This window comes from Coenobita brevimanus, chromosome 101, assembly GCF_032717465.1.
Source record: "Coenobita brevimanus isolate Jiangsu-jjx chromosome 101, ASM3271746v2, whole genome shotgun sequence".
Taxonomy (NCBI): Eukaryota; Metazoa; Arthropoda; class Malacostraca; order Decapoda; family Coenobitidae; genus Coenobita; species Coenobita brevimanus.
This window is the reverse complement of record NC_137054.1, coordinates 59,975,102-59,994,380: the sequence shown is the minus strand read 5'-3', so window position 1 is coordinate 59,994,380 and position 19,279 is coordinate 59,975,102. Positions and strand designations below refer to the sequence as shown.

The 19,279-nt window shown below is 45.7% G+C and overlaps 1 protein-coding gene and 1 pseudogene across 1 annotated transcript in view; one reads left to right on the top strand and one right to left on the bottom strand.

The window, feature by feature from the left end:
• LOC145415050 (glutamate [NMDA] receptor subunit 1-like) overlaps positions 1-19,279 on the bottom strand; it is a 529,989-nt gene that overhangs the window by 463,007 nt on the left and 47,703 nt on the right. The window lies entirely within an intron of this gene.
• On the top strand, positions 9,895-13,547 carry LOC145414876 (uncharacterized; annotated as a pseudogene).

The following is a 19,279-nucleotide window of genomic DNA, read 5'->3' as shown; positions in this document are numbered from 1 at the left end:
CCAGTGAATCAAGGTCCCAGTTGTGGAAGTTAAGGTCGGGAGTGGCAGAGGACTGGACCAGAGAAATTTGTGCTCAGAGGGATGATTATGAAGAAACACATTGGACCAGGACAGAGGAGCTAAGTTTTGTGCATTTGATATTAGGACCATATACTGTGGAGATATATTTTTCGAACAATGTGCCAACTGATTCATGTTTAATCTGTAAAGCAAGTAGCTGGGGGAGATTTCTACTTTTTGGTCTTGTTAATACACATTCCCTCCCACTCGAACTTTACTGTTTGTAAAACCCTTGAGAACTGGTGGTATAGAGCTGACCTAGTAGTTTATTAATGTACAACTTAGAAGCATTCTGGGAAACTGCAAAGGTTGGCCTTGGGTTGGCCTAGTTGGAGACTGGCCCAGTCATTTTGGCATGCTACCACTCTTAACTTGGCCACTTGAAATGTAATAAACGCAACCGAAGAGGCCGCTAATGGGAGAGAGTCTCCATCAATCTGAGTTCCTGACCGTTCCAACACACATTGATCATCAATAGTGACTTGATTTCTGCCCTTTTTGACCATGTAAAAGTCTGGATCGCAGAGGTGACAGTACAATAAGGAAGTCAGAGGTGGGAAGTGATGGAGAAACAGCACCAGAATCATCTAAGATCGAATTGGAGGAGAAAGTCAGAGTGAAGAGATCAGCTTTATCAGTAGAAGAAATAGATACAGAGCCATCAGAGAAGAAAAGAGGGAAGGATGATAAGGTAAAGTTGTTGGAAGGGTTTTTGGCAAGGTGCCAAAAGGAACGGGAAGAATTCGAGTTGGAGAGTTGAGAGCATTTAGTACATATGAAATTATTTTTAGCAGAGTGAAGAACAGTTGCTGATGCTTGTGAAGGCCTGGAGACCAAGTGGTCCTAAATATTTCAGGTATAGTTTGCTGATGCCATCTGGCCCTATGCTCATGAAGTTCTTGCATTCTTGATACATGTTACATGTCTGTTCTGAAATGAAAGGGGCTATGTTGTCACCCAGTGAAAAGGAATATCCATGAAGAGAAGTTTAATTATCAGACTCAATGCATGTTGGTGAAAGGCAACTTGAGTTTGCATAGTGGTTCATGAGTAGGTCTGCTTGTTCTTTGTAGGATGGGATGTGTTGGGTACTGGAAATCATGGTGGCATGGGTCTTGGAGATGCCTATTTGTGGCTAAGTGATACTATGAAGGGTTTTGTAGAGCTGAGAGGGGTTTGTGAAGTGGATGAGTATTGTTACAAAACCTTTTCAGCTTTGTGCTTTGCGCTATTATTGTTGACAATTTCACTCCTGACAGCTGGTGCCTTGTGATGATGTCTTGTGTGTGTGTGTGTGTGTGTGTGTGTGTGTGTGTGTGTGTGTGTGTGTGTGTGTGTGTGTGTGTGTGTGTGTGTGTGTGTGTGTGTGTGTGTGTGTGTGTGTGTGTGTGGTAGGGGAGTGTTGTTTATGGTGAGGTGTGGGATGTGACTGTGTTCTGCTGTCCAGTTTGTGAGAAGGGTCACTGTAGATTTGGTTGGGGCTATTTTGAGCCTGTTTGTGGTGAACCATTCATGTAGTGTGATGTGTGCATCTGTGTTTGCGTAATGGTGCGTACATGTAAGTGTTATATCATCTGCACAGGAAGCTATGTGTATCTGAGGTGTGTGGGGTGTGGGTATGTCGTGCATGTATAGGTTAAAGAGTGTAGGGGACAAAACAGATCCTTGGGGGACGCCGTTTGTGAGGTTTCTGATGTTAGAAGACTGACCGGCAAATGTTACATGTGCACATCTGCTTGCTAAGTAGTTTGCCAGCCATCTTTTTGTGTTGTTGTGATTATTTGTGTTGAGTATTTTGTTTGTGAGGCTGTGGCGAAGGATGCCATCAAAAGCTCTGCTGATGTCTAGCATGATTAGGAGTGTTCTGTGTGGTGGCTTAGCTGAATTCATGCCACTGAAAACTCTCTGTGTAAGGTCTGTAAGAAGGGTGTTTATGGAGTGTAGTGGTCTAAAGCCATGTTGTGATTGGGCTTGGGGAATGTGAGATGTGAATAGTTTTAGTACCAGTCGTTCAGTGACTTTAGATGGGGTGCAGAGGAGTGTGATGGGGCAGTGTGAGAAGGGTAACATGAGGTCTTTGCTGGGTTTAGGGATAGTGATGGTAATGCCATGCTTCCTGATGTTGGGTATTATGTTGTGTGAGTAGCTATAGTTTGATATATTGGTGAGTGCCTGTATGCCTTGAGGTCCAAGGTGTTTAAGGTGAATGTTGCTTATGTTGTCTGGTCCACAGGCAGATGAGTGCTTAAGGTTGTTAATGATGTGCTTTGTCTGGTTGTAAGTGAAAGGTGCGTAGTCTGGGTCTGTGGGGAACTGTCTCTTACGTCGGATGATACGTCGGTCTTCGGGATGGGGGTTTAGATGGCTGACTTGTGAAAAGTGATTGATGAGAGTGTTTGCTTGTTGTTTGTTTGAGGGTATGGTGTCTGTTGTTGTGATGGCAGTGTGTGATTGTGTGGTATTGCTGTTGGAAAGTGTGATGCTGTTTAGTGTTTTGTAGAGTTTGCTGATGTTTGTTTTGTGGTCAAGTGTTTGGAGGTAATTTTTCCAGTTTAGTGTTTGCAGTTCTGATATATTATTGTTTATTTGAGTGTTGAGTTCTTGTATTTCTCGTACGGTGTCTTGTATATGGGGCGTTGGGGAGTGTCGCAGTGTGTCCCATTGTCTGATGAGGCCTTGAATTTCTGGTGTGAAGCTGGGGTTGTGTCTCTTTCTGTTGCCTCTAGGGATGTGTCGTTTGTCTGAGTTTTGTATAATCGTATTGAAAGTGTGCACAGCAGTGTTCATGTTTGTGATGGGTGTACTGTTTAGTGTTTCGAAATGTTGTTCTGTTTCAGTTACAAAGGCCTCCCAGCTGGCTCTCTTATAATTAGTGTATGTGTGTTTGTGGCCAGCTGGGGTGATTCTGGTTTTGGTAGTGATGATGATTGGGAGGTGATCAGAACCTAGGGTTTTGACCATTCTCCAGGATGTAGTGGGGGCTAGGTTTGGGAAGCAGAAGGTGATGTCTGGGGATGATGAGAGGAAGAGGGCTTGGTGTGGGATATGGGTATGTTGGTCTAGATTGTTCAGTATGAAAAGATGATCTGTCTGGAATTGTAGAACCGGCCCTCTGTCTGTGTCAGGGTTTTGACGTGCCAGGCCGATGACTTGGCATTGAAATCACCACCCAGGATGATGTTGGGTATGGTAGTGATGTGGTGTATCTGTGGAGAGTAATTGTGTGGTACTGTGGGGGACGACTGGGGAGGGAACGTATGTGTTAGCGATTGTTTGTGTGATTTGTTACCAGTGTGTATTTTTATTGTATTTCTGTTGTGGTGTCATGTGGGGGGAGAAGTGACTTTGTGTGTACACTGGTATCTGCAAACTTGATGGATTTGTGTACCAGGGTGATGAGTCCACCACCGTCGCCATCAGCTCAGTCTTGTCGAATGGTGGTGAAGTTATGAAATGTCAGTGTTTTCTGTGCTCTGTGTAGTTTTGTTTGAGTGATTTGCCTTGCTTTATGAGGCGACCAATATCCAGTGTAATGGTCGATTTGTAGTGCCTTATGTTCCCTTGGAGAATACAGTGCTTGCATGTAAAGTGTCCCTGTATTATGTTTTTCCAGTAAATTCTGTCTAGTATCTATCTTGTAGACTGTGAAACTGATGTCTCCTTTGGTTTCGAGTGTATACCTAAGGTAAAAATGATACATAGGTACTATGAAGGGAGTTTGGGTTTCATCCACCAGGTGTTGGTAAGTGAAAGTGTGGGCAAACAGGATGTGATTTCTGGGGAGGAAGAGAAGCGATATGCTCGGTGTGGGACGTAGGTGTATTTTCAGGTGTCAGTGAGAGTGCAGACCCACTAAAATAATTATCAGCACCCACTGCTTCAATACCCTTCACAAATACCACTGGCACAGAAGCCATCAATACAAGGTATGGGTTGGTACACCTGATCCTCTCCCCCTCGATCTCTCCACCTCTCCTGATCCCCCCCCCCATTCTCTCTCTCCCTCTCTCTCTCCCAGATATAGTATAACTCCCACAGCTTCATGTCGTGTATAACAAATAATTCACAGCAATGGACTTAATGCTCTAAAGAAGGTCTCAAAACAGCAAAGCATTATCCACTAGATAATATACATATCAAAGTGATATTTGTCTGCTTGGCACTCATCATATCCATGGGTACCAAATTAGGATTTTCTTACATGCTGTGATACAGTGACAACCACCATTAGCATTTTAAGAATGGGTTGATGGCAAGCTTTAGTGGCTTAACTGTCCAGTGCATACAACATCCCATGAATAACGCACATAAAATACAAGCAGAATGTATCATAGTATTGCTATAATATTAACCACATCAATGACACGTGAATGTAGTAGTGCAAGGATTATGAAACTGAAAATGGTATATCACCAGTTTGATGAAGATTATAACAATGTCACAAAAGGGGTGACAGATAGGCATATTTGTTCAATTTGGGATAGGCTCTTACCTCAGACAGTTCTTGATTTGCATATACTGTGAGGAATGTGTTGCCTACAAAACTGCTTCAGCTTGAACAATTTGAGTTTTGCATGAGCAGCAGGAGTTTTAATGTTGATTCTGAATCTGATCTACATTACATTTCAACATCCCTGATTATAGTTTTTATGAAAACTAAGTTGATGCTGAATCTCTCTTAGTAATGTAAATGACAGTGATAAATAATATGCACAACAGACTGCCCAGTAAGTGGGGCTATGAAGCCTCCAATGCCACTATGATTATGGACCTAAGGTTCAGCAGACCTGGGATACCAACCAGACACATTAACTAGGGAGTTTCTTTTCAGATCTCTTGTCCAGTATGTCAAATTTTATCATGCTAAAAGAGTGCCGATAGTTTTTTTTAGTGGGTGTACATGTTGCTGAATGGCAATGCAATGCTGAGTCCTCAGCAGTACTTTTCACTGTGTTCATTTCAGGCAGTGTTCTATCTATCTATCTATTGCCGGATGCCTCAATCCCGTAAAGGGTGGGAACAAACAAAGCGTCTCCATGACACCCTGTCCACTGCCACTTAACTGTCTTGCTCCTATCTCATACCCCCCTCTCATATACCTCTCCACTCCATCCCACCCTTGGCCTCCCTCTCCCTCTCCCCTCCTCCACCTCACTTGCATACACTTTCCTCATAGTCTCTCGTTCTCCATCCTCTCAACATGGCCAAACCACCTCAATGTGTTTCTCCTAATGCTGCATTTAAGTGTTTTAATAAAGTTTCCAGCATTTTGAGATATGTTTCAAGTTAGAGGGAGAGGAAATAAGGGTAGTATTGTGCTGGTACAGTGCGGGGGGTATCCAGGGGAGTGTAAATACTAAAAATGCTGATTTCTTCTTTGTGGCCAGATTTGACAGAGTACATTTCTATTGTATGCTATTCTGCAAAACTGCTGTCTGTGTCCTGTCTTTGTAGAGGATGGATGTGTGAATGCAAATGATGAGGCCTCCTCTATGGCCATCAGTTCTGTCTGTGAGGATGTGAGAGTAGTGAGTAATGTGTGTGTGTGTATGTGTGTGTGTGTATTTACCTATTTGTAGTACTGTATACAGGAATTGAGCAATGCTCGTGTTGTCCTGTCTCCATATCCACATTTATCAAGTCTACCTTTACACACATGAATGTTTTTCTCATGCACCACCTCTTTGTCTAAGTCGTTCCAAATATTTAAGTATTTACCTAATATACCTAATTGTGATATACACGGAATGTACTATGCTCGTGGGTTTCCGTCGCTGTTTCTCAATAAGTCGAATTTAACTTTAAACTCGTTTAAGTTTTTACACTGGACGATCTCTTTGTCCAGGCTATTCCATAAGTCTATACTTCTGGAAGGAAAGCTATATTTCTTGATATCCTTCAAGCAGCTTGACTTTTTCAATTTCATTCCATGTCCTCTTGTTGTTCTCTTATCCCATACAAACAGATCCTCATTGTCAATTTTATCTACTCCCACCATGGTCCTGAACACCGCAATCATGTCACCCCTCTTTCTCCTTTCCTCTAACGAAGGCAAATCCAGTTTTTCCAGCCTCTCTCTGTATGACAGGTCTGTCAGACTGGGGACCATCTTGGTTGCTGTTCTTTGTGTGTGTGTGTGTGTGTGTGTGTGTGTGTGTGTGTGTGTGTGTGTGTGTGTGTGTGTGTGTGTGTGTGTGTGTGTGTGTGTCCTTTGTTTCTTGTAGGAGTGCAATGTATATTTTGTGTTTGTGAAGAAACTCTTCAATTTGTGGGGTCTTGGAGAGGAGGTTGACACTGAGTTGTAATATCCTTATGTCACATGTTCGAGGTGGTGTATGTTTAGTGTGGGTCTGTGTTGTAGGTGTAGTGTTTGTGCATAAGAGCTGAGTTGTGGTGCAGTGGTTGTGTGAGTAGGGGGGATTGTTGGAAAGGGTGAGGGAACTGTGTTTGAAGTGACAGGAGGAGTGTTTGTGCATATGCTACACCTGTCACAGACCCATGTGTTGTGGTATTATCTGGTATCTGTAAGCATACTGTGTGAGGTGTGGATCCATTCTCTGCAAGAATTACATCACACAGACCTCCACATTGTCTAGTGCTTGTGATGGGTAGGGAGCACACCAGGCAGATGTACTGCATATGCCAGCACATAAGTCGATCTGGCATGTAAGTCGAACCCTAAAATTCTGAGGTGTAATTCAGCTTTAGGCCTATAATCGCTGGATAAGTCAACCCCTAAAATCAGGCAGCACCACTTCCATCTGACTGTCAAGATTTTGTATGTATTAACCAACAGACAAATGACACAATTAGAACCAAAACGGCAAAAGTTTACAAGCATCAGGAATGCTGTACTGTACTAATGAAATCCAGTATAAAGTTAAGGTTAATGAAGGGTATTTGTTCACGAATATAAAATTTTCAGTTATTTGGTTAGAATTTTCATTACATGACTGTTACAAATGTAGTGTGCAACCGATCACTGTATCAAAACTGTTCAAAACGCATATCATCTCTATCCATGGAAAGCCTACAGAAATAACGTGTCAGATTCAATGTCTCGAATAGCTGTTACCCAGTTGGTGTCTGTTTACGTTCATGGATGGAAGCACGGCGTAGAACACTCCTATTTTAGCTGTAAACACCGGTAATTGCAGGTGTCCATGACTTGTTTTTATTAAAACTTTGTCTCGACTACAAACATTAACCAGGTAAGAAGTAGTACTGTATATAAAACTTGGAATCATCATAAAAATTGTGGTACAAGACTAGCATGATAGAATTAGTAGGCTACCGTATGGCTGTAAGCCTGCTGGTAGTGTCACTTCCCTCATTCGATACATGCCATGGTCTTATTTTTGTCTCTGTCATGTGCTGACAACTTTATGCTTCGCATATTAGTCGACCCCTAGTTTTTGAGAGATTTTTTAATGCTTAAAATGTCAACTTCTACGCCGGCATATAAGGTACTGTGTTTGGGGCACTGAATGGTTCTCAATGTCTTCAGAAAGTGTGAGAAGTAACCACTGGAGAATCACCTATATATAAAATAAAATAATAATCAAAAAAATAATTAGGAGTAGCTGCCCCCATGCAGGAGATGGCATTCTGCTTAGCTGGACAAGGTTTTCCTTGAAGAACACAGAGATGGATGAGAAAGTTTGGTCCCAGGCGGGAGTTCCATTTGCTTCCCTCCACCCAGGGTAACAGCACCACTATCAGTAGGTTCCTCTCCCACACCCAGAATGAAGTAGTGTGTAATAAGATACTGTACCAGTAACAGACACTGTATGGTGAAATTAAATAACAGTATCTAATGAAAGTGAATGCAAAGCTGCCCTCTTGCTGACATCCCAACAAATATATGCCCAAATGCTTACAAGCCACTGAACACATGAGCACGGAGTGTGAAGAGTGAATTCTGGAGCCAAGAATGCTTACAGAATGTTCTGAGAAGAGTACTGAATATGTAAGTGATTAGTTATATGTTGGAGTACATAGAGTATGTTTTAGATCAGAGACTGATATACACATGGATCCTTTATTCTACAATAAACTGGTTAGTGCAACTTTGCTTTAATGCTGACACCTTGTTAATGTCATTTTTCAGTTAACAATTCCCATAAATTGTTTTAATCATAACCTGGGGAGGCAAATGTCTGTTTTCCATAAACAAATACATTTCAAGCCTCTGTAATCTATCCAATATGGTTGCCATGCACATAAATCTGTTTCCCACCACTGAACCATTTGCCAAACTCCTGAAATTGCTGCCTGCCATCTATCTCTCTCTTTCTCAAAAATTCTTGCTCTGGACTCCTGAAACTTTTGTGTACTATATAATTCTGCACTCCTGTAGTAGTAGCAGTTGTTTCCTAGGCAATCTGGCTGAACAGCCCTGAATCCCTAAGGAAGGCCACAGCCGAGACCGGGCTTTCCCACAGAGCACTCAAGGAATGTATGTTGTGCTGTTGGTGCAGGTGATTGTGTGCAATGCCCTGTAAAGCTAAGTGCTACAAATCATTTCTTGTTCAACCCTGAACATGGTTGGATTAAGTGGGAATCTGCAGTGTAACATTTGCATCAAAAGCTGTTGTTTTTGTTGTTATACAAACCCACAGTGTCTGATTGAGCAGACCCATCAACTGCAGCAAAGCAACTGCCAATGCAGGACCATCCGATGCAGTGATCTGATGGTCCCATGCAGCTGACAGCGCCTCGACACAGCAAGGCACGGAAACTAACAAGGAGGTTTGGTTCCTCGGTGGACACTGCAATTGCATCCCCACCAGTTAACAGGGGCATCATAGCAGGCTCCACATCACCCCATTACTTGTTTATTTGGTTTCCACCATGCATTGTAAGAGCCAACTAACTGAAATGGATAGAGAAGAGTGACAGGAAGGATGGCAGAAACAGGAAGAGAGGAGGAGAGACACAGAGAGAGAAAGAGAGACATGACAGAGGAAGTAGGCTGTACTACATCAAGTGAGAGGATGATGGGCGCCCCAACCTACCACAATGTGTCAACAGTATGTGCGAAAACAGAAAATACCGTATCTTGTAGTGATGAGTGCTCTGAATCATCAATCCCCTATATACAATTTGCCTGTACTTCTTTGACAGTGTTTCCTAATTACACTAAATATGATATCTGCATTATACTGGTGAAAGATAAGTAAATTTTTTTTTTTTTAAATCTGACAAAATCATCACATGACTCCTGACTGGGCAACCCATGCCACCACCACTGCTGACCATGTTTCATTCTGTTTTGTTTTCAGATGCTCCAACATGCTTGCATGTGTTAGCCTTGGTCACCTAATGGGAGGTCTCCATGCTGCTCGATCTCTAGCAGCCTCCCTATAGGAGCCCCCACAAACTGGAAAAAGATGCCACTGCTTGCCATATAACTTAATGTAAAATGCAAAAGTGTGGTCAACTTGAATTACCCTCTGTTATACAATTTTTTTGTTACTTAACTGAAAATAGGATATTTATTGATATATCTACATACAATACTAGAGAAATGATGGCTTATTGATCAAAATATAATAGAAATGGAAGGCTGTCATTTGCATTTATTTCAGATTAGGGACAGTCTACATGCGATTAATATGATGCCTGAGTATTGAGAACTGTTATATTTTTAGGTATCGGATGTACATCTGTAAGGAAAAATGGTAAAAGGGTAAATTGAAACTGTACCTTGTACAATATGTTAGGCAGTGCCAGCCGCTGCCACCACGCCTTGTGTATCTGGGATCAGTGGGGAAATAAACAGCATACCGTCAACGGCCTTTCTCTAGCATCCCACATGGCGCAGTGAGTAGGATGGCTTCCCGGCCTCCCTTCGGTATTGCTGCTACATCCAGGGCTGCCCGCACACTTGGCGCAATGCCCAGGGCCACTCCCTGTCGACATGCCCATGTGCAGCAGGCCCAACAGGTGCAGCAGATGTTGGCGGCACAGCAGAGCGCCACTGCCTCCTTTCAGGGGGACCTCGCCTGTCGGAGGCCGTCCTCGAGAGTCCCTGCTGCTGCTATGCTGGAGAAGTGCGAGGCTGAAATGTCATCTGCTGCATTTCGCTCTTGGAGACGCTCTGTTGAGTGCTGGATCCAGTTGAACCGGTAGGCTGCCTCGGAGGCCATGCTGAACATTCGCCTATGCTGCACACCGGACCTACAACGTGCCCTGGACGCCAAGTTCAACATGTCTCAGTGGCAAGCCCTCTCGACAGCCACAGGCCTGGATACTATTGAAAATTTTGTGCTACAGGGAACCAATGAAGCAGTGAACTGGTATAAGTTTTTCAGTAAATGCCAAGCAGCTGGGGAGTCTGTAAGTGAGTTTTTCCTACAGTGTTCTCAAAGTGCCGCCAACTGCAAGTTTCAGTGCCCATAGTGCCAGTGTGACCTGTCAGAGTATATGCTATTGCGCAAATTAATGAGTGGGTTATATAATCCCGTCATGAAGCAAGAGATGTTCCAGTTATATGATTCATTTAGCAGTGTGGAGGAGTTGCATAAGTTTTGTGTTGCATTTGAGTCCGCCACAAGGGACGCTGAGTCTGGCGGAAGTTTTGGGCGGGAAGTTGTGGCGGCCAAGCCCAACGCACCGCTGCCAGACATATCCCAGGAGGCCGTGGCAGTTGCTTCCCACCACTCCCCCATCCCTGTGGGAAAAACTTGTGGTAACTGTGGTGGCTCTCACCCCCAAGGAAGTTCTCATTGCCCTGCCAAGTCTATTATGTGTCATAATTGTGGAAAACAGGGACATTTTAAGAAAGTGTGTAGAAGTGAAAGAAAAGCTGTGGCTGCTGGTTCTGAGCCTGCAGCGGCCGTAATACAGACCTCATGGGCAGTGCTCGTGGCTGGTACAGCCTCACAACCCCACCCCATGCTTAGTGTCTCAGTCTCATCCGATAGTGGGGGGACGGCGTGTACAGTGATGGCCATGGCCGATACTGGGGTCCAGGTGTGTGTTGCTGGTAGGGGGCTCCTTGGCTCTCCCTCTTTACGGCCTGCGCAACTGCAGCGTCAGGCCGGCCTGAGGGATGTTGCCAATATGCCCCTATGCTCGTTGGTTTCTGCTGTGTGCACAATCTCCCACGGGGGCCTATATTCCACCCAGGAAGTGTGTTTCGTCGATTTGGCAAGACATTTGTTCATATCGTTGTCCACGTGCATTGACCTTGGGCTGGTGCCCCAGGGCTTCCCCTTGCAAGCTCAGATAGTGGCAGGTGCCTCCCAGGTGCCACCCGCATACCAGCCTGACCCAGTGGGGGCACTGCCAAGGAGACCTAACACCATGCCCCTGCCACCATTAGAGGAGAACGTCCAGTGCCTGGAGGAATGGCTTCTCCGCTATTTCTCGTCATCTACGTTCAACACAGAACAGTGTCCACGTCCTGTCATGGCGGGTGAGCCGCACCTCATCCACCTACTTCCTGATGCCATTCCCTTCGCCTGCCACACCCCTGCTCCTGTACCTCGCCACTGGGAGGCGGAGGTAATGCGTATGGGAGTTATAGAGCCAGTCCCTGCCGGGAAAGCTACCATGTGGTGCGTGAGGATGGTCATGGTATCCAAGAAGTTCGGCCAGCTGCAGTGCACTGTGGATTATCAAAAGCTGGATACTGCTTGCCTCTGGAAGACGCACCACACGCCCACGCCCTTCGACATGGTGTTGGGAATCCCGTGCCAGTCCTTCAAGATGGTCGCTGACGCCCATTGGGGTTTCCATCAGGTGGAATTGGAAGAAGCCAGCTGCAAGCTCACCACCTTCACCACACCCCGGGGGCGTTATAGGTACCGGAGGACCCCCACGGGCCACTGCACGGTTCCCAACGTATACATTAAAAGGTTCAACGATGCTCTGGTGGAAATTCAATGGAAGTTAAAGTGTGTGGAAGACACCCAGCTATACAACGACAGTGTGGAGAGTGCATTCTGGCACACTTATGAGTTCCTGGAGGTGTGTGCCAGGAAGGGTGTCACACTGAAACCAGAGAAGTTTAAGTTCTGCCGTTGGGAGGCCGAGTTTGTGGGGTTCCACGTAGGGTGGGACACCTACAAGCCCACAGACGAGCGACTGTCAGCGGTTCGAGACTTCGGTATGCCAGCACAGCCATCCCTGACTGACATCCATTCCTGGTTTGGGTTTGTTAACTAGCTGGCACCATTCTTGGCCACAGCACCCATCATGGAACCCTTTTGTGATCTGTTGAAGAGACCCCAGGGCAAAAGGATCTTCTGGGACAAGCTCCTACAAAGGAAGTTCCAGCAAGCTAAGGAGACGATCTGTCAGCTGGCCAAGGACGAGTTAGCATTCTACGATAAGGCCAGGCCCACGGTCGCCATAACGGACTAAAGCAAGGAAGGCATTGGCTTTGTGATTCTTCAGCAATACTGTGGGTGTGTGTCGGCGGAGGCCCCCTTCTGCTGCAAGAGCGGGTGGTGCCTCGTGCTCTGCAGCAGCCGCCACCTGTCAGCGGCAGAGTCAGGCTACGCCCCAGTGGAGAGTGAGGCCCTGGCAGTGGTGTGGTGCCTGTGAAAGGCGCGACTCTTCCTGCTGGGATGTCCTAACTTGGTGCTTGTCACCGACCACTGCCCCCTGGTGAAGCTCCTAGGGGATAGGGTGCTAAAGGATATCGTCAAACCGAAGCTATTCACCCTAAAACAGAAGACATTACAGTCCAGGTTTACGGTCAGGTACCTCCCTAGGAAGCACAACTGTGCAGCGGATTTTCTGTCTCGCTACCCCGCCCTTCGCACCAAACCCGACGGCGCAGACGAGGCTCTGGCACAGAGCTGGAGGTGGCTACTGCAGCAGCTACCGTGGCCACCCTCGCCGATGATGACAGCATCACTCTGGATGAAGTGTCGGTCACACAAGCCATCGCTGACGATCCAGTGTACCAGCTGTTAGTGGCTAAGGTCCTGGCGGGGGACTGGCACCCACAGAGGTCGCAAGAGGTTGCCTGCCTTTGCCAGTTCTACGGGGTCAGGGACGGGCTGTCAGTGTCACAAGGCCTGGTGACATACACGTTCGATCAAGGATCCGTCCAGCTGGTGATCCCCGAGCCTCTCCATCAGCAGGTAATTGCCCACCTCCACTCAGGCCACCAAGGGCTCGGCTCGATGCTACGCAGGGCTTGCCAGACAGTCTACTGGCCTGGTATGGAGCAGGACCTCCAGCAACTGAGAGACTAATGCTCAGCCTGCAACGTCCACGCCCCTTTCCAGGCCGCTGAGCCCCTTGTCATCACCCCTGCACCAAAGTACCCATTCCAGTGCACTGTGGCTGACCTGTGTCAGCTAGAGGGTCAGCTCTACCTAGTCTACGCCGACAAGCTTACAGGGTGGCTGGAAGTTTGCCACATCCCCAGCAGCGCCTCCTCCAGCAAGCTCATGTCACATCTCCGCCGCTTCTTCGTCCGCTGGGGGCACCAGAGGAAATTTCTACAGATGGTGAGACAAACCTAGTCAGCGAGGAGATATGCGACTTCTTCAGGCACTGGGGGGTCAAGATGCGCATCTCATCAGCCCACTACCCCCAGTCAAACAGCTGGGCTGAGGCAGTAGTTGAGTTGGCCAAGAGGCTGTTGCACATGAGCGTCGGCCCTGCTGGCACCCTCGATGCAGACAAGTTGTCAGTCGCCCTCCTTCAGTACTTGAATAAACCCTTGCGAGGCGTTGATAAGTCCCCGGCACAACTCGCCAGCGGCCGCCAGCTGCGAAATAACGTCCCTATAGTTCGACAAAACTACAAGGTGGACAGGCACTGGCGGCAGGCCCTTCACCAGAGAGAGGTGACCATGGCCTGGTCCAGTGGTGAGATGGCGGAGCACCAGGGGCCAGCTAGGGCTCTCAGGCCTCTTGCCCCTGGTACCAGGGTAGGGTACAGAAACAAATGACCAATGTCTGGGACAGGTGTGGGGTTGTTGTGGGGACATTGTCCCACCACCAGTACACTATCAGACCAGATGGCAGTCGCCGTCTGTTGCTTAGCAACCGATGGCGCCTACGAGTGGTGCGTGGGAGCATTTTGGAAGCTAGCCCAGAGCCCACTCAGGTAGCACCCACCACGTCTGCACCACCCACACCCAGACCACCACCACAGTCCAAGCAGCCACTCCCACACCGTCCTCAGAGAGCACCGCGTTGACCCCAGTGGCTATCTGACTATGTCTATCTATCTATCTGTCTATTGCCAGACGTCTCAATCCCGTTCGAGGTGGCCACAAACAAATTCCCTCCACGTCGCTCCGTCCCCTGCCATTTCACTGCCCCGCTCCCAACTCACACCCCCCTCTCTCATATACCTCTCCACCCCATCCCTCCATCTCATCCTCGGCCTCCCCCTCCCTCTTCCCCCTCCACCTCACTCACATACACTCTCTTCGTCAGTCTTTCACCCTCCATCCTCTCCACATGGCCAAATCACCTCAGTGTATTCCTCCTAATGCTTCCTATCACATCCACATCCACACCACAATGTTCCTTTATATCCTCATTTGTCAGCCTGTCTCTCCATGTGACTCTGCAGGCTCCTCTTAAATAACTCATTTCCACTGCTCTCACTCTTGACTTGTGTCCTTCCTACAACGTCCAAGCTTCACTTCCATACGTTAGAGTTGGTATCACAATACTGTCATGTAGTAACTTTTTCACTTCCATGCTCACTTCCCTGCTTCTTATCACTGCTTTCAAGGAACCAGCAACCTTTCTTCTCTGCTGTACCCTTTCAAGCACTTCACCCTCCAAACCTCCATCCTTACTCATCACACTACCCAAGTACTTAAACATACTCACACTTTCCAATTCCTCACCATCCAATCTCGCTGTACATTCACTGACTTCACCTCTCTCAAAGACCATCACTTTACTCTTCCCTACATTCACACTCTCCCAAACTCATCCACCAAGCCTTGCAGCTCCCCTTCGTCTTCACTCAACAACACAGTATCATCTGCAAACAACAGTACAGGGAGTTTCCAAACACTATCCTCTCTCACCAGGGCCACTCCAACATCCACTACCCTACCTTGTACCTCTTTTATTACCCCATCCATGTACAGATTGAACAACCATGGAGACATGACACATCCCTGTTTCAACCCAACCTTCAAAGAGAAAAATTTCACTCAGTTCACCATCCACATGCACTGCAGCCTTAGCACCATCATACATACTCTTCACAGCAATCAACAACTTCCCATCTACTCCATATATTCTTAATACTTTCCACAATCCTTCTCTATCCACCCTGTCATATGCTTTCTCCAAATCCATGAAAGCCTCATACAACTTCTTTTCCTTCTCTAGAAACTTTTCCACTAAAGATCTAAGAATGAATATCTGATCTACACAACCTCTTCCCTTCCTAAAGCCTCCCTGTTCTTTTCCAACTAATTCCTCTGTCCTTTCTCTACCTCTGTCAATAAGTATCCTACCATACACTTTTCCTATTATACTAAGAAGACAGATGCTCCTATGATTACCACACACTTCTTTTTAACCTTTTCCTTTGTACAATGGAATAATTATACCTGACTTCCAATCCTCCGGAACTCTACCTTCCTCCCAGGCCAATCTGCACATTTTCCACATCCATTCTACTACTATCTCTCCCCCATACTTCAGCATTTCACCACACACTCAATTAATTCCTGGGGCTTTCCCCAATTTAACTTTCTTCATTGCTTCCGCAACTTCTATCCTACTGATTTCTTCCTGTCTTCTCACCTCCCTCCTTCTCCCAGCCATTCCCCAGCCACTTATACTAGCATTGCTTCCATCCTCTATGTTCAACAATTCCTTAGAGAGTTCTCTTCATCTGCTCACTTTTTTTCCCTTCTCCACTAGTAATCTACCATTTTTATCTTTCACTCCCCTACTAACCTCACTTCCACCCTGTCTTACTCTCTTCACCTCTTTCCAGAACATTTTCTTACAATCCCTCCACTTTACACTCAAATTCCTTCCAAATTCCTCATCCACTCTCTTCTTACTCTCTCTTACTTATCTTTTCACCTCTCTCTTTCTTTCTACATATAACTCTCTCTTCCGCCTCTCAACTTCTTCCACGCCCCTATTTCTCATCCATTTATTGTATGCTTTCTTCTTTTGTGCCACAGCCTGTCTCACCTCTTCATTCCACCACACTGTTCCTTGCACCTCCCTCCATCTTCTCTTCCTCCCACACACCACATCACACGCTGCACATACTTCTTCTGTAAATATCCTGCACACGCCTTCCACGTCCCCCATCTGCTCCAATTCATGGTAAAATGCTCGAACTAAAACACACGGAATATTCTGACCAAAATATTATATCACTGTGGTTAGAATGAAGCTCAACACAAACACCTCGACAGCAGTCCCCTGTCGGAGCTTCGGTGGACTGGAAGGTACTTGCAAGTCAGGCGATATACACACACACACACACACACACACACACACACACACACACACACACACACACACAGTGGTGGTGTTCCATCAATGGCAATGTTTAAAATCTATTGTATGAGAGCTGTGAGCAAAAATTCAGTTCCTTTTCATTTTTTCTATTAATTTTCAGTAAAATATTGGTAAATGTACACTTTAAGCAGAAAGACCTTACCACTTCAATTCATATTCCTCTGGTTTGTTTTTTGTACTTCTCTATTTTCAAGGTAGCAAATGACCTTTTCCTGCTGAAATTCCCCCTGTTATTATCATCATGTCACTTAAGGCCCATCTACTACTGTTTGTTTCCAGCGTAACTGAAGAATCTTACTCAACATACTCAAAGGTGGATTTTGCTTCCCATTCCCAACTGGAGGTTAGGTTTGGTTAGGTTGGGCTGGGTTAGGTTAGGCTAGATTAATTATTAGGTACAGATGAGCTAGGTTTGGTTATAAACTGTTAGATAGGGACAGCCATTTCCACCATTACAATGATGAATCAAACAAAAGTTGATACAGTTAAACGGCTTAAGACAACAGGGAAACAGATTTAGTGAGAATCATTAATTTACCACCCCAGAAATAACGTGAAAACTAAAACAGACTATCTGGAAAAAGAACTACTTTGGTAAGGTGTTTCTACAGCTTAATGTAAAATGTATGTTTACCAGATGTAAAAATTAAATAATATACTTAATCATCACTGCCTTTCTTGGACTTAAGGAATTTACTGGTCAATGTGAATGTTTCTTGGAAATCTAATTCTGTTTAGCTAATGGGTAAAAATGCTGGTAGGTTAAAAAAAATTATATTAATAAATTAGGCTGCATCAAAATATCACAATTCCATCAGCTTTTTTTCTATTTGGATTGAGCCTGTGCAAGTTTATATCCAAGGGATGGTTGGGGTTTACTGTTCACGTAATGCCACTCAGGGATGAGAGGGCCTGGTCAATCTCACCTTAAATGTCAGGAACACCTTGCCTTGCCCAGGGATCCTACACTCCTCAAGGAAAAACACAGGATTAGATGATGATGATGATGTTTTTTTTTTTTTTTTTTTTTTTAAAGAAACTGCTGATTTTTATTTTAAAGAATTTATAAAATATGTACCGGGTATGCTGATGATTCAGTACTACTTGCAAATACCAGAAAAGGGCTTGGTAGACTAGTGCAGAGTTTTGTATATGTCTGTGAGTGTTATGCCTTGAAAGTAAATGTGCAAAAGAGTAAAATGATGGTTACTGAGAGTGAAGGTGACTCCCAGTGTGATGTTACAGTGAACGAGGAGTGACTGGAATTTATAAGACAGTTCAAATACATGGGTACAGTGATAGAAAAGAGAGGAAAATGTGCAATAGAAGTGGAAAGGAAAGTGACACAAGGAAGGAAAGTAGTTGGTGCTATGAAGGCCTTGACATGAAACAGAGGCTGGAGTGTTGCAGCTGCACAAGGCTTACATAAAGGAGCGTCAATGTCAACTTTAACATATGGGTAGGAGACTACGGTGCAGCATGAACATGAAAAGTCAAGAGTAAGAGCAGTGGAGATGGGACTGTTGAGGAATGTATGTGGAGTACTGAGAGTGGATAGCATACGGAATAATGTGATTCATAAAAGACACAGAATGATGAAGTCTGTGGAAACCATAATCGAAGAGAGTGTACTGAGATGGTATGGTCATGTGGAGAGAATGGATGACAACAGAGTGGTCTATCTATCTATCTATCTATTGCCAGACGCCTCAATCCCGTTTGGGGTGGCCACAAACAAATCGCCTCCAAGTCGCCCTGTCCCCCGCCATTTCACTACCCTGCTCCCAACTCACACCCCCCTCTCTCATATACCTCTCCACCCCATCCCTCCATCTCATCCTCGGTCTCCCCCTCCCTCTTCCACCCTCCACCTCACTCACATACACTCTCTTCGTCAGTCTTTCACTCTCCATCCTCTCCACATGGCCAAACCACCTCAGTGTGTTCCTCACAACGCTTCCTATCACATCCACATCAACACCACAACGCTCCTTTATATCCTCATTCGTCAGCCTGTCTCTCCACGTGACTCCACAAGCTCCTCTTAAATAACTCATTTCCACTGCTCTCACTCTTGACTTGTGTCCTTCCAACAACGTCCAAGCTTCACTTCAGTACGTTAGAGTTGGTATCACAATACTGTCATGTAGTAACTTTTTTACTTCCATGCTCACTTCCCTGTTTCTTATCACTGCTTTCAAGGAACCAGCAACCTTTCTTCCCTGCTGTACCCTTTCAAGCACTTCACCCTCCAAACCTCCATCCTTACTCATCACACTACCCAAATACTTAAACGTACTCACATTTTCCAATTCCTCACCATCCAACCTCGCCAATTCAAAGGTATATGTGAGCAATTCTGAAGGAGGGAGGAGGCGAGGTAGGCCAAGAAGAAAGTGGAGAGATACTGTGGATGAGTGCGTGTGGAAGAGAGGTATGGAAGTTGGTGAGGCTAACGGACTGACAAAAGATAGAGCTGGCTAGACGAATGACCAGAGATTTGGCACCCCTTTTTAACGTGACAGCGTTCGGACTGACACTATCGGATAGGTATATATGATCCAACAGCACGTGGTGAAACTGTCTGGCCTATTCAGATGGAGCCAGGATTCCGTGGGCTTGAATGAGGAGTGAATGGAAGCGTGGCCCATTGAATTGGCCTGGACGCTGATACTCCTCACCCTGCCCTAGGGAGGGAAAGGAGGTCTGGATGATGCTGATGACGATGATGA